The sequence below is a fragment of the Hyperolius riggenbachi genome, unplaced genomic scaffold (genome assembly GCF_040937935.1).
Source record: "Hyperolius riggenbachi isolate aHypRig1 unplaced genomic scaffold, aHypRig1.pri scaffold_117, whole genome shotgun sequence".
Taxonomy (NCBI): Eukaryota; Metazoa; Chordata; class Amphibia; order Anura; family Hyperoliidae; genus Hyperolius; species Hyperolius riggenbachi.
The window spans coordinates 195,479-211,567 of NW_027152342.1; positions in this window are offsets into that span (position 1 = coordinate 195,479).

Below are 16,089 nucleotides of genomic sequence, written 5' to 3' on the forward strand. Positions count from 1 at the left end.
AAACACAAAAACAATATTTTTACAGAGAAAGTTTGCGAAAAACCGCAAAAAATAATACAACTTATTTTCGATCAGAAATCGGATTTTTAATTATTTTCGGGAAAATAAATGCAATTTATTATTTATTTATTTATTGTATTTATAAAGCGCCAACATATTACACAGCACTGGACATTAGTTTAGGTTACAGACAATATTTAGGGGTGACATACAGCAATATGACAATACAGGAATACAAGAAAACCAGATCACACAGCACAGTATGAGTAACAGGTAATGCTTAGTCAGTCACTGGAGGGGAGCATGGGGATTAGGCAAGTTAAGTTCACTCAAATGCATAGCATGGGTTTACAGTAATGGAGGTGCATGATCAGGTAGGACACAAAAGGAGGAGGACCCTGCCCAAAGGCATAAAATTGAGCGGGAGAGGTAGGGACATGAAAGGTAGTGGACCAGAGTTCAGCTGTGGGTTTAGAGCACTTGTGAGGGGTGGTAGGCCAGAGTGAAAAAGTGAGTTTTGAGGGCTTTCTTGAAGATGTTGAAGGAGGGGGGTGCACTAATGGGTGGAGGTAGGGAGTTCCATAGTGTTGGAGCAGCTCTTGAGTATTCCTGGAGGTGTGCATGGGACTGGGTGATGCGGGAGGCGGTAAGGCGAAGTTCATTCGAGGAGCGGATTGAGTGGCTAGGTGTGTACCTCTGAGTAAGATTGGAAGAATAAGAATATTACCATTTTCGCTCATCACTGCTAGGGAGGGAAAGCCATATGGGAGAACGGAGGGTAAGCTTTACAGGTTAGGGGAACACTTTGTATGGCAGAGGGATTTGTAATGAATCAGAGGTGTAGGTGACATAAGGTTGTGTGTAAGGGATGTGAATGTCATTATTTTTTTTTTTTTACTTAAAATTCGGAGTGTGGATGAAACTACTGTATATTGGAGAGGATAATTAGTGTGACGTAGGATTTCACAGAGCTATGTAATAGTGATGGTGTGTGTGTCGCCACTACCACAGTGTAGGAACTCTGAAGTGTGATAAACTCCCACAGGATGTGAACAGCTGAGGGAAGAGGATATGACATCATAAGCAGCTGACCACCAGGTCCATACTGTCAGATTCAATGTTCCATCCTTTGTCGGATTTAATATATGTATAGGGGAAGGGGTACCTCGGTAGAGAGTAGCCTCTAGATCAGTCTTTCTCAACCTTTTTACCATGGAGGAACCCTGTAAATAGCTTTTGGATCTCAAGGAACCCCTGCAAACAATTTTTTGGTTTCGAGGAACCCCTACATTTATTTTTCAGGAGGCGTGGTCTTTAAGTAGGTTAGGCTGCTAATTTCACTATCTCCTATTACACTGCCACTCATTATACTGTCTCCTGACCCCCCCAATTGAGTGCTTCTTGTTACAGTACCACCTATTATGGTGTGCTCTATTATACTTCCCCCACGATGGGGTAAAATGCCAAGGAACCCCTGCAGAGTCCTCAAGGAACCCTGGGGTTCCAGGGAACCCTGGTTGAGAAAGCCTGCTCTAGATGGACAGATGGCTCTCCCAATCATCCTGTGGTCCACCATTCCAGCGCAGGGTGCCTGTAAGTACTGTATATTCAACAAAGGCTTGTTGACCCTTCATGACCAGGGTTGCCACCTCATCATCCCTATAAATACTGGTACATATGAATTTACATGCATAATATGCAAATATGATGTATACATGCCCTGTGGCTAGTTAGATATAGCTGTGAGACCACACTCTCTCGCTAGTTACCAGAAGATCTGGGGAATCGTGCAGAAATCGTATGACTGGTATCACAGGATCCTCACTTACAAACAATATGTAGAGGTCTGCACTGCTTCGAAATTAATCTAAGTTTATTGAAGTAAAAAAGACATACAAGTTTAAGAAGAACTTCAGCCTAAACAAACATACTGTCATTAAGTTACATTAGTTATGTTAATTAAAATACAACAACAACAACAACAAATAACATTTGTAAAGCGCTTTTCTCCCGTGGGACTCAAAGCGCATAAGCATGGCTCCGACCATCGTGGTACAGGGGAAGAATTTTATAAATCTGGAAATGCCAGGCTAAACAGGTGGCTTTTCAGTCTGGATTTGAATAGCTCCAGGGATGGTGCTGTCTTTACTGGGTGTGGTAGGGAGTTCCAAAGAGTAGGGGCAGCATGACAGAAGGCTCTGTCTCCAGATTTTTTGAGGTGCACTCTGGGAGTGACCAAGTTTATAGAACTTGCTGATCTGAGGTTGTGAGAGGTGTGGTGCAGCTTCAGCAAGTCCTTCATGTATCCAGGGCCCAGATTGTGCAGGGATTTGAATGTCAGCAGTCCAATCTTGAAGAGTATTCTCCATTCTACTGGTATCCAGTGCAGTGAGCGAAGGATCGGTGTAATGTGACAGTGGCGAGGCTGGTTTGTTAGCAATCTGGCAGCAGCATTCTGCACTAATTGCAGGCGACGCAAGTCTTTTTTGGGGAGGCCAGCATAAAGGGCATTGCAGTAGTCCAGCCGTGATGTGATGAAGGCGTGGACTAGGGTCGGAAGATCCTCTGGGGGAATCAGATGTTTAATCTTTGCAATGTTCTTCAGATGAAAGAAGGAAGATTTAACTACAGATGAAATTTGGTTTCTGAAACTCAATTCCCCATCGATTAGTACGCCAAGGCTGCGCACAAGGTTGGAGCTGTTTATGTCTGAATTCCCAATCCTGATTGGTGTTGCTTTAGGATAGAGCTGTTTTGATGGCGAGCACTGGCTTTGGACAAACAGGACCTCAGTTTTGTCAGCATTCAGTTTCAACCAGTTATCATTCATCCATGCCTGAAGCTCAGCTAAGCAAGAGTTTATTTTTGGGGTAGGGTCTGTTCCACCAGGTTTGAAGGACAGGTATAGCTGTGTGTCATCGGCGTAGCAGTGGTACGTCAGGCCATGTCGTTGGATAAGTGTACCGAGTGGCAACATGTAGATTGCAAACAGCAGAGGGGATAGGATTGATCCTTGTGGCACTCCGAATTGTAGAGGTGCAGGTTTGGACATTATAGGTCCTAGGGATACTCTCTGTGTTCTGTCAGTCAGGAATGATCTGAACCACTGGAGGACTGATCCACTGATGCCACAGTACTCCTGCAGTCTGTTAAGCAGGATTTCATGGTCAACTGTATCAAAAGCAGCTGAGAGATCCAACAGGATTAGGATGTACGCATAACAACGCGTAAAAACATTAATATGTACGCACTCTTCTAAGTAACATTTATGGACATAGGGGCCTAATATGCAAAAAATCGCGAAAAAGCATCATCACAGGCAATAAAAATTGTGTGGCTAATACCTAATTAGAAAAAGTAAAAACAAACAATAACCTAAGAAATTTCACAAACATAAAAAACGGCATTATATACAAACGGGCAAAACAACTACCAATCAAAGCGTAGATCATATTCACGATTAAGGCCTGAGTTTCCTGTTTGCATAATAAGTAGTAGCAGATTTGCATATGATTTGCATCTGAATTGAATGCAAATTGTGCAGAAAATCTATTTAGGTGCTTCACACTGAGCTGGTGGTCATTTCAGATGCAGCCTTAGTGGTATGCGCAGGCGTTCTCCTCGCTGTTCAACAAAATGTAAGTTACACATTTTTTTTGCTTAGCTGCTCCCAAGGTTTTAAATTTAGGTTAGGTCACTTGCTCGGAGGTTTGCCTCACCGTGGCTCAAGTGTCTAGTATAATATACTTTGCATGCAAACCATATTGGAAGCTAAAGTTCCTCCTAGTTTAATAAATGTTAGCACTTGTCTTGGATGCAGGGCATGCATTTTTCAGTCCGGCAGAGGCGGTGTATGCCTGTGCGATTAACCATTCAATTGCAACTTGTGTTTAGGGACATGCAGCGTTTCCCTCCCACCTTTCTTTAACTTTGTAACTATGTAACTGTCAGGTTAGCTGCTCCCAGACCTTCCTCCTGAGTTTCCTGTTTGCATAATAAGTAGTAGCAGATTTGCATATGATTTGCATCTGAATTGAATGCAAAGTGTGCAGAAAATCTATTTAGGTGATACACACTGAGCTGGTGGTCATTTCAGATGCAGCCTTAGTGGTATGCGCAGGCGTTCTCCTCGCAGTATTAACCGTGCCCAGTTCCCTTATCCATTTTGCCTCAGTTTTTAACAGTTTACGAAAACAGTCTCCATGCTTTATATCAATCGGGATGTGATCTATGACACAAGCCCTGAGCTGGTTAACATTGTGTCTAAATGACGTAAAGTGTTCGGAAACAGCTTGTTCCATATCTTTAGTTCGAATTGTAGATTTGTGTGATGCCAGTCGGTCTTTTAATCTTTGTGTGGTTTGACCCATATAACATTTGCCACATGTGCATTTCAACAAATATACGACCCCACTGGAATCACACGTAAATCCACCATTTATTTTGTACTTTTTACCACTCAGGGGATGTGAAACAGAATCACCTTTGATTAGACTGTTACAAATGTGAACATCGTCGTCACATTTGTAACAGTCTAATCAAAGGTTGGCATTGTCGGAAATCAGGATTTCTGCAGAATCATAAATGGGCAATTCTAGCCAACCCTACAAGATCATGATGCAATCTATGCCTGTGCCTTAGCAGAAGGCCTCTTGAGCATGGCTTTTTTACTCCACGCAGGAATAGATCTGTGCTACTAACTGTGCATGTGTTCACACATGCACAGTACAACACTGAGGCTAGGAGCACACTTAGCAGAAATGCTAGCATTGGGAAAAATGCTGTGTTTTTGCCGATTATGGAAGTCTATGGGCCACATAAAAAAACGCATACAAAAGCGCATATGCGTTTTGTATACATTTTAAAACATGCGTTTTTAAAAATGCTGGTTTTGTTGCATATTTTCAGTAATACTGGTGAACTGGTTATTAACAATTTGCATAAACCCCTATCAGGAAAAGCATTTGAAAACCAATACTATGCACGACCAAAACAGGATCTAAATTCTCATACTGCATAACAATTTATTATAGTATCAAAACACATATAGAACCCCAATTACCAACTCCTTCCCCCTAAAAACAATGCCTATTGGATTGGAGCGCTCCTCACATCCATACAGCTCATGCATACACAATGTTAAGTCTCTGGCTAGGTAAGAATAAGTCACTTGAGTTTGCAACAACTAATTACTATCAGAAGTCCTCAATTAGCAGCTCCACCCTCTGTGTATATTGGGGACACTACCCCCGCTTTCCACAATGGTTACTGCAGCTCCACAATGTGAATCTACCCTGACTGGTGTCACAGCTTATACAGCCTTTCATCACATCTACTGCTCCGCTGCAGCTTAAAGAGAGGCTTGAGACACCTTGCAGAGTTCACAGCTATTCATCGCTGCATAGCAGCACTCACCACCTCTTCAACAACTTTTGTTTTCTCAGGTTGCTTCCTTGTTCGGCTTGTAGCTGCGGTATCCCGCGGCTTACTCTGCCACCCACTTTCCTTTACTAAGGCTGTTAGGGGGTGAGTGTTCACTGGCCGGCCATCTTTGCGCTCTCCTTCCATCGGCCTGCTGGCGTGTGCTGTATGGATGTGAGGAGTGCTCCAATCCAATAGCATTGTTTTTAGGGGGAGGGAGTTGGTGATTGGGGTTCTATATGTGTTTTGATAATAAATTGTTATGCATTATGAGAATTTGGATCCTGCTTTGGTCGTTTGTTGCATAGTATTCAAAAACGCATAAAAAATGCACATAATGTAAGTCAATAGGAACGCGTTTTTGTATGCGTTTTTCGTTTTCCATGCTTTTTAATTTGCTTTTTTTATTTTTCTGATGTTTTTCCACTTCCTGTTGTTTTCCTAGTGATTTGCATAAAAAGCAATTAAAAAAATGCATGGGAAAGCATATAAAACGCATATGCATTTTGTTTATGCGAACTGCAAACACATAAACACGCATGCCAAACGCTAGAAAAACTGTAAATTTTACTGTACGGCTCCACTCATACATGGGACTCAATTCACTAAAGGCAGTTCAGTAAAATAATTTATGGTGGTAAATGACTGCATTTGGTATTTTACACCTTTTTTTCCCCAAATTCTTGCTTTCAAAGATTTCTTGCTTGCAGTAGAAGTTTGGTAATATACCAAAAAAAAACATTGCACTATGTACATGTGTATCCCAGTTATACTTTGCTATATTGAAGTCCGGCATGGGGGCCAAATGCAGCCCACCAAACCTGTTCAGGTGGCCCCCATAACTCTCTACAGTTGTTCATTCCATGTGGCCCCAAGGCAAAATCAGAATTACCTTTATTTGTCAAGCATGACTGGGTCATGACCGCAATTGGATTTGGCACTTACAGGACTTAAATTATGAAATAGGACACACAGTATTCAGTAGAGGAACACAATTTGAAGTACAGCAGAGTAACACAATATACACAATATAAAGCAGTGCAAGCAGGGCCGTAGCTACAACTCACTGGGCCCGATAGCAAACTTTTTGGACAGCCCCCCCCCCTTCCTCTTGCCCAAATGAGCCCCCCCCCCCCCCCCCCTGCTTGCTTGTGCCCTATAGCTTTCTACCTGGCCTTGCTAATGGTAACCTAGTGGTCCACTGTTTGGCGGTGGTAGTACATACCTCCCAATCTTTTGACATAAGAAAGATGGACATCCTTAGGCTGCTTTCACAGTGGGACGTTACAGGCGCACGTTAGAGCAGCCTGTAACGCAGCCCACCGCACAGCAATGAAAAATCAATGGGCTGTTCACAGTGCCCATGTTGGGTTACATTGTAACGCTGCACGTTCTGGGAAAGTGCAGCATGCTGTGTGTTATACTGGGCTTTAGCTGCGTTAGACTGCTTGCACATGCTCAGTGACTAGCCACATGGCTAATTAATATTTACTGCACTGTTGTGACATAACCTGGACTCATAGTGTTGTCCGGATCATGAATGAATCGTTCATTTGATCCGGATCTTTTTGTGAGTGGAATCATCCGGATCATCACAATGAACATTTCGGTTCAGAGTGGATGTCTGTCTGGAAGAAACAGGAACATACAGAATGTACAGTGCAGGGAAAGTCCTGTCCTGCTAGTCATTTCACCCCCAGTCTGCTTCCCTAGTAAAATGATTCAAATGATTAAGTTCAAATATCCGGATCTTTTCAATGATCCGATTCGAATCATCTGAATCCTTGAAAAGATCCGGACTTGCCATCACTATCCTGGAGCGTCTGTTCTATCAGTGTAGATAGAACGAAAACAGCGCACCAAGAGCGGCATAACGCGGCTCAATCTGACGTCCAACTTCATCACCACCATGCATTGCGTAAGGGGCACGTTGTGCGATCTTAATGTCCCCTAAAACGCAAAGTCCTGGTGTGAAAAAGGCCTTAAAGTAAACCTTACGAAAACAACTCAAGGATTTATACTTACCAGGAGCTTCCTCCAGCTTCCTGAAATCCATGGGCTCCCTCGGTGTCCATCTGTTCTGCTGCAGTCAGCCCCAGCAGTTGGGGACTAATGAGCATGCACAGACTTGGCTAGGTGCCTCCCTAGTCACGCCCCTGTGCTCCCTGCACAGTTAGTAACTGCTCTGTCACAGAATACTTCCAGCCACTGGAGCAGTCGGGGTCTTCACGGGGGCTGACAGTGGCGGAACAGATGGAACCAGACGGACACCAAGGGAGTCCACTAACGACAGGGGGCTGGAAGAAGAGCCAGGTAAGTACAAAACCTTGCTTACATCTCAGGTACACTTGAGATCTCACACCCCTAGTCAAACATACCACAAAGAATGTATCATCAAAAGGCATCATTTAATCATTTTAACCACACTGACTCTTTCTACTTTTTCTTTATAATAAAGCAGACCTAAACTCAGAACTTCCTTTCTGATCTACAAAATACACAAAACAGTATAATAACCTTTACATAAAAACATTTTTTCGTTACAGCTGATGCAAATCTGGCAATAAATCTGCAGTGTGTCTACTTCCTGCTTTCGGGGAAGGAGACATATTGTTAACATCCTGTACTTTCAAATGAGCTTATCTGCCATGGCAGTCAGCTGACACAGGGGAGAGATCAAATTACAACTCGTGAATAGACACAGGTGAGGGGGAATTAGACAGGCTATACTCTCTATATACATACAGGGCACATTTATTATTATTATTATTTATTGTATTTATAAAGCGCCAACATATTACACAGCGCTAGACATTAATTTAGGTTACAGACAATATTTAGGGGTGACAACCAGCAATATGACAATACAGGAATACAAGAAAGACCAGATCACACAGCACAGTATGAGTACAAGGTAATGCTTAGTCAGTCACTGGATGGAGCATGGAGATTAGGCAAGTCAGGTTCACTCAAATGCATAGCATGGGTGCACAGTAATGGAGGTGCCAGATCAGGTAGGACACAAAAGGAGGAGGACCCTGCCCACAGGCTTACAATCTAGAGGGAGAGGTAAGGACACGAAAGGTAGGGGACCAGAGTTCAGCTGTGGGTTTAGAGCAATTTTGAGGGGTGGTAGGCCAGAGTGAAAAGGTGAGTTTTGAGAGCCTTCTTGAAGATGTTGAAGGAGGGGGCTGCCTTAATGGGTGGAGGTAGGGAGTTCCATAGTGTTGGAGCGGCTCTTGAGAAGTCTTGGAGGCGTGCATGGGACTGGGTGATGCAGGGGACGGTCAGGCAAAATTCATTGGAAGAGCGGAGTGAGCGGCTAGGTGTGTAGCTCTGAGTGAGATCAGAAATGTAGGTTGGACAGGTTTTGTGGACGGATTTGTAGGTCAGACACAATATCTTGAATCTGATTCTGGACTGGATAGGAAGCCAGTGGAGGGATTCACAGAGGGGAGCCGCCCTGGTGGAGCGATGGGAGAAGTGGATAATTCTGGCTGCCGCATTCATGCTGGACTGCAGAGGGGCTATTCAGGTCATAGGGAGACCAGACAGAAGGGCATTGCAGTAGTCGAGGCAGGAATTTCTATATGTTTTTCTTCTGTCCTGTGCAAGAGTTTAAGTCCACTTTCATAGCTGAGGGGAAGAAACTGTACCTGTGCCATGAGGTTCTGGTAGAGATGGCCCAAAAACTCTGGCCTGTGGTGCGGCATGCAGGGGCCACCTTATGTTGCAATTCTGCCTCCTCCTTTACTCCCTGGTAGGTTATCAGCCACCACTGTAGCAGTAGCAGCCACTGGTGATTACCAACCACCACTATGCCAGCTGCAATAACAGCCAGATGCCGCTGTGCCCGTATGGCATAAAAAAGTAGGAAAACATGTTTTTATTGAATAGTATGTCAGGGTTTTATACTGCTTTAACATGAAGCCAAATGTGCTCTGCTTATTCAACTAAGCCCGAGCAGCAGCTCAATGCCTATGTGCAGGCGCGAGCCATCCCGAACAGTGAGGTCATGCTTGTTCACTTACGAGAGCACGGCCACTGGCTGTGATCATTAGGCAGCCCCAGCACTGGAACAAGGAGGAAGAGGAAAAAGCCGCTTTCTGGAGGGTTCCCTCTACCCAGGTAAGCACTTACTTTTTTTTGTCCAAATAACCACAGGTTAACTTTATCTATATTTGTATTGATGTTCCTGCCTGGCATTCTTTTGCAGTATGCTCCACATAGACAGGAAAAAAAACACACCAAAATCCCTGTCACTGTTTTAAAATATTATTATTAGTTAGGCAAGTATGTCAATGAAACTATTTGATTGATGAACAAACTTTGCACAATAGAGACACCTGCTGGCCTCACATCGGAATACACCCTTAGGACCTGTCTCCACTTGTTGTTTTTTCCATGTGTACGTTTTTCTTCATGAGTTGTCTGAAGGCCCTTTTACACTGCTGCGGTGGTGCAATGCAGTATTTTTACTCACTGCAGCCTAATCAAAAAAGGGTGCCTGGAAAAAAAAAGTGCGCGTAATGTAGACGAAATGTAATGATTTTGTCAATAACCATATTTTATTGTTTCTTGCAATAAAAAAAAAATAAAAAAATAAATCTGAAAATACTGTTTATAAATGATAATTGTATAATATTGTGCATAACTTTTATTTATCTTTTCTTCATGTAATAAAATCTGAAAATATTGTTTATAACAATAGGAAAAAAATATAAGTACGTTCGTATTAACTGTAGTAAAACATTAGTAAAAATTATTATCATTTTATTAAAACTAAACCTAACCATACTCTCACACAGAACCCTCCCTCTACCTATCCCTAATGCTTAGACCCCACTGGTGGTGCCTAACCCTTAGACCCCCCCTGGTGGTTCCTAAACCTAAAAGACCCCCCCCCCCCCCCCCCCCGCTAGTGCCTAACATTAAAACTCCGATATTGTTTATCAAATTATTAATCCATATATTTAGTTATTTGAGGAATTTTGTATTTTCCACTATTCCACTAAATATTGTTTTAGTTATGAAACCTTATGTAGAAAGAAACGATAGCTATAGTAAGTATGTTCATAAACATTATCACATGGTAAGTATGTTTGTAAATGTTATTATTCGCCAGGCACCCATTGAAAACATTATTAACCAAATTTCCAGTTGGGCGCCCATCAATGGTGGTGCCCTTTTTGTCCACTTGCCTAATGCGCCCAAATTTCCTGCTTCCAGTTCATACTACCCACGGTGTGGTACGCTGCGCCAGAAGTGTCCTATCTAATGTGAGAGCATACCTATGTTGCCGTGTAGCTCCTGCTGAGTTCTGTGGCAATCTGTGGAGAACCGGAAATCATGTAAGTTTATGGCCTAGTTTATTTCCTTTGAAACAATAGTAATAGTAATTTAAACTCTTCCTTCATTATTTAGTCTGTCTGTAATAAAACTGAATTTGACATCAGTCAGCTCTAAATTTTTTTTCCATTTGTTTTTATTTAAACAAGAGAATCATTTTGTGTTAATCTCTCAGCTGTTACAGAAGTCTGGTCAATCAAAGTCTATAGGAAACTTCTTTCTCTAACTTTGAACCATGCATGCACAGGACTCTCACGCCGGCCAGCGGGATGACGCGTAGTGGCTGCTGTGATGATGCGTAGCGGCCAGCGTGATTATGCGTAGTGTGTGTGGTCAGGACTCGTACTGGCGACTTCAGGCAGAAGACGTCGATTAATGAAGCCACCAGTGGAACCGAGATCAGAGCCAGGAGGACGCCAGGGACCTCGCTGCCTACAGTGGGCTGGAGGAAGCCCCAGGTAAGTGAAAATTGTGTTTTTAGAGGTGCTCAGTGTCTCTTCAAAGTGTACCTGAAATTCGACCTTAAAAAAGAAAATATACATACGTGCGGATTCACCAGCCCCCTCAGGTCTGATCGTGCCCTCGTCATCCTCAGTCGTCTCCTGGTTCATCCGCAACTGACCCCAGTAAGCCAACCAGTCGGGGCCAGTTGGTGCAGATGCAGTCCGGCAGCCTGCGCTCCCTCGCCACACTCCCGTTGCCAAGAGCGTTCTGCGCCTGCGCAGCAGTACATTCACTTTTTTAGAATATAGCTTGATTACAGTAGAAGTTATGGAATAGGTTTGACAGCAGTTTGACAGCAGTCACTGGGAAGTTAACCTACAGATATAACAGCCTCATAGTTGAGTATTGTTAAACTGCATACCAGACAATTTTACAGTCCTGGGCTGGCTATTTATGGCTGGATTAGTAGAATACCAGAGAACAATGAGCGCTTGTAAAGCAGATGGATCAAATAACATAGAGATTGCTTGCAGCCTTCAGAAGTACTATTATTAGTTCAACTGCATAAACAACTAAGTATTACCAGGAATTTATTGATAGACACGTAACAATAAAACACAGTCAACATACCCTAAAATATGAGATACTGTAAGAAACTAGCAAGAAGTTTTGAATTGGAATGATACCATTTATTATCTAGCTGAAAATAATAAGGGTAAGCTTGTGGCTGTGCAGCCTCCGTCAGACTAGTGTTGGGCGAACAGTGTTCGCCACTGTTCGGGTTCTGCAGAACATCACCCTGTTCGGGTGATGTTCGAGTTCGGCCGAACACCTGATGGTGTTCGGCCTTTTAAGTTCGGGTTCGCCCCGAACTTCTGTATGCCCCCGAACAGGGCCGAACAGGGCCCCTGTTCGGGCGAACAGGGCCCTGTTCGGCCGAACAGGCCGCAATACGGCCCCCCTATGGGGTCGCAGGCATAAGGGGGGAGCATGTCCCGATCGCGGGGGGGGTCGGAAATTCCCCCCACCCCCTCCGCTAGCGCTCCCCCCTCTGCCCGCTTCCCCATAAAAAAAGTTTAAATCAAGTTCAATAGTAGTGTACCTGGGCTGGTGGCATTGGCTGGCAGTGGAGTGAGGAGGAGGAGGAGTCCGAGTAGCAGAGTGACGTTGAGGCCGGGCAGCGGGCGGTTCAGCGCTAGTACCCTTGTGGTACTTCCGCCCTTTCTCTGACCTCACGTCCTCTGCATACGAGGGTACGCATCACGCGTACCCTCGTATGCGTCATCACGCAGAGGACGTGAGGTCAGAGAAAGGGCGGAAGTACCACAAGGGTACTAGCGCTGAACCGCCCGCTGCCCGGCCTCAACGTCACTCTGCTATTCGGACTCCTCCTCCTCCTCACTCCACTGCCAGCCAATGCCACCAGCCCAGGTACTATTGAACTTGATTTAAACTTTTTGTATGGGGAAGCGGGCAGAGGGGGGAGCGCTAGCGGAGGGGGTGGGGGGAATTTCCGACCCCCCCCGCGACCGGGGCATGCTCCCCCCTTATGCCTGCGACCCCATAGGGCCCCCAAAATGGGCATGTTCGGGGGTCCCATTGACTCCCATTGAGTTCGGCGTTCGGGCCGAACATGCCGAACATCTGGCCCATGTTCGGCCTGTTCGGCCCGAACCCGAACATCCAGGTGTTCGCCCAACACTACGTCAGACTCAATCCTGTTTGCTTACAAAATGTTGGAACACACAGCTATATACAGTACATGCAACATCAAAAGGAACACTGATTCAAAACTTCTTGCTTTTACTGATGGCTACCACAGTACAATACTCTACTGCTACTGTAGGAAACTAGATGCACAACTGATGAAGGAAGGCACATGCATAAATACTACTAATACTATACTACTAATACTACTATATATAAACATATTATATAGACTAATATAGACACACACTTTCACTTACGAAAGTGTAATATAATATAGGAGTACAATAAATAAACCATAAAAAAACAGGACCACTTTAGCCTTCAGGACGTAGCTCCTATGTCCAAATATGAATGCTGGACATAGGAGCTACATCCATGAGAAAACTGAGCCGCGGGGTTTGCAGGGCCGGAACCACCGGGTCGATCATTAGCTTGGAGATCAATGAATGGGAAAGCAGTTCCCATTCATTGATCTAAGTCCCTTAGAACGAACGCTGGCTTCTATGGAGAAGCCACAATTGTTCTGTTACACATATCCTCTTCACTTCCTGTAAGTACGCTTACAGGACGCAAAAAAAAAATGACTGTAGCCATCTTGTGGCCAAATAGTAAAACTACATCTACATACATTTTTATTAAAATGAATAGACATTTTTACATTTAAAATTAACTGTTTACCTCCCACACACCCAAAATATTTAAATAAAATGTTTAATTAGAAAAAACTAACAATAAAAAAAAACAAAAAACAAACAGTTACCTAAGGGTCTGAACTTTTTTAAAATGCATGTCAAGAGGTTAAATTACTAATATTTTTTTTTAAATTATAAGCTTGTAAATAGTGATGGACGCAAAACTGAAAAAATGCACCTTTATTTCCAAATAAAATATTGGTGCCATACAATGTGATAGGGGCATAATTTAAATGGTGTAATAACCAGGATAAATGAACAAATAAAATATGTGGGTTTTAATTATGGTAGCATGTATTTTTTTTCCATTTTTCTCTTAATATTCCTGGTAAAATGCATTTAGAATAAAATATTTCTTAGCAAAATGTACCACCCAAAGACAGTCTGATTGGTGGCAGAAAAAGTTTTTGGTGAATGAATGGGAGGTGAAAATTGCTTGGATGCATAAGGTGATAAAACACTAAAGGCTGAAGTGGTTAAGCCACAATTGAGCTCCAAAATCAACCTGCCCCTCCCTCCCAAGGCTCCTGAGCCTGCTGCCGCCCCTCCCTCAGAACTCCGGTCTCGACTTTACTTTGCTCCTTGGGTTTTATCAACAGCATAGCAAGCAACTCACCTGTCTGGGCACACTGCTCCAGTCCCAGCTCTTTCATCTTCATTCTAACACAGGCACCTCTTCTCAGTGACCCAGCGTATTGACATGTGATGGGTCATGAAGGAGAAGCAGCCAGTGAACATGAAGATGAGGAGCACAGACCGATGTGCAGGTGATTTGCTATGCTTACTAAATTTTCCAAAGGAATACAAACCAGGGAAAAACCAAGGAGGGGGGCCAGCAGTGTTCAGGGGCCTTGGGGCAGTTCAGAGCCGGATTAAGGCTAAATGGGGGCCTAAGCAAAGTAACTGATTTGGGCCCCCCCATCATGTCGTAATAGAATCAGAAGATGCAGCTGCACAGCAACATGCCGCACACACCGGGGCAGCCAAGCTACTGGTTGCTATGGGCAACAGCCCGCTTTCCTCTGTGGGTGCACAATGCAGGGAATAGCAGCGGCAAAATGCAGAGTTAGAGATGAATGGCTGGGACATTTGCACTCAGGGGCTGGGGCATCCCTGTGAAGAGGGCACCACATATCACAGCAGCAGCACTTTCCCCCTGCATGGCCAGCCTGGCAATAGCAAAAAGCTCTGGACACCACCAAACCGGAAGCCGTTCCCCAGACAGAATTACATAACCACCCCCACCACCGAACAACCGATTTACTCACAAACTAGACAGCCACCATGCAGCCTCCATCCCAGTGAATACGATAGTCCAGCAGAGAAGGCAGCCGCAGCGGGGGAGAATGACAGCACCAGATGACTCACATTCACCTATTGCGATTCAAGCAATAGAGGTCCCGTCATCCAGAGCCCATCTGTCTCCTCTAAAGTGCTGCCGCTCTGTTACTACTACTACGGTATTACTATTTCCTACTCAGGGCCGGATTTCTGGAAAGGCCAGAAAGGCCACGGCCTAGGGCGATACAATTAGATAAGATAAGAAGGGCGGCATGACTTGGAGAGAGAAGAGGTCATATGTCAAAGTAAATCATCTCCTCTGTTCCCGCAACGCAGCCATCCAGCGCCCTGCTCTGCACTAATAGCTGAATTCCAGAGTTTCCCAATCCCTGCATCTCTCTCTCACTTCCTGATGTGTTAAAACAATCAGGATCAATCATAACGGTCATCTGATAATCCATTCCTTTCTTTGTATGATAGACTTACAGATTGATGTGAGAAATACCAGAGATTTACATTACAAAGCAGATAGAACTAAGTTCCGCTGAGTTTTAATGTAGGCATTCCCAAACATCAGTGAGCTCTGCAGTTTCTTCTCCTCTTTTTACTACTTTGACACTGACCTCAGCAGATGTTAATTTATCTAATTCTAATTTATGACTGTTGTTAAGACTTTTTTTTTCCTAGCTAGCAGTGGTCTCTTCTGTTCCTTAGTTAACTCTTTCCTGACTAATTTTCTGTGCTCCAGCTCCTAAAATCTATGAGACTGCAGGATAAAAAATGCTGTTTTCTTCCCTTTCATTGCTAAATTGTCATTTTAAATGACACCTGAGCAGTGGTGCTCATCCAATATTTGGGTATCCGAACTACCCAGATAATCTGAACTTTTTTGCACTATCCAAACTTTGAATAGCAATTCGGATATTTTTAAAATCTGAATAGCACTATCCGAGCAAACTCGAATTTCCCATCTGAGAAAGAAAGGGATTTTAAGTCCCCACATCATTAAAAAAACATGATGTTACATGCCTCATTTACCCTGAAAAACGTTTTAAAGGCAATTTAAATAAGCCTTCTTCAGACTTTGTTCCTGTATACTGTCAATATGTTAGAGCAACCACCATATGTACATTCAGCATTCAAAAGAGATGCATAGATTTTTCAGCAAATATAAATAAATGTCATTCAGATG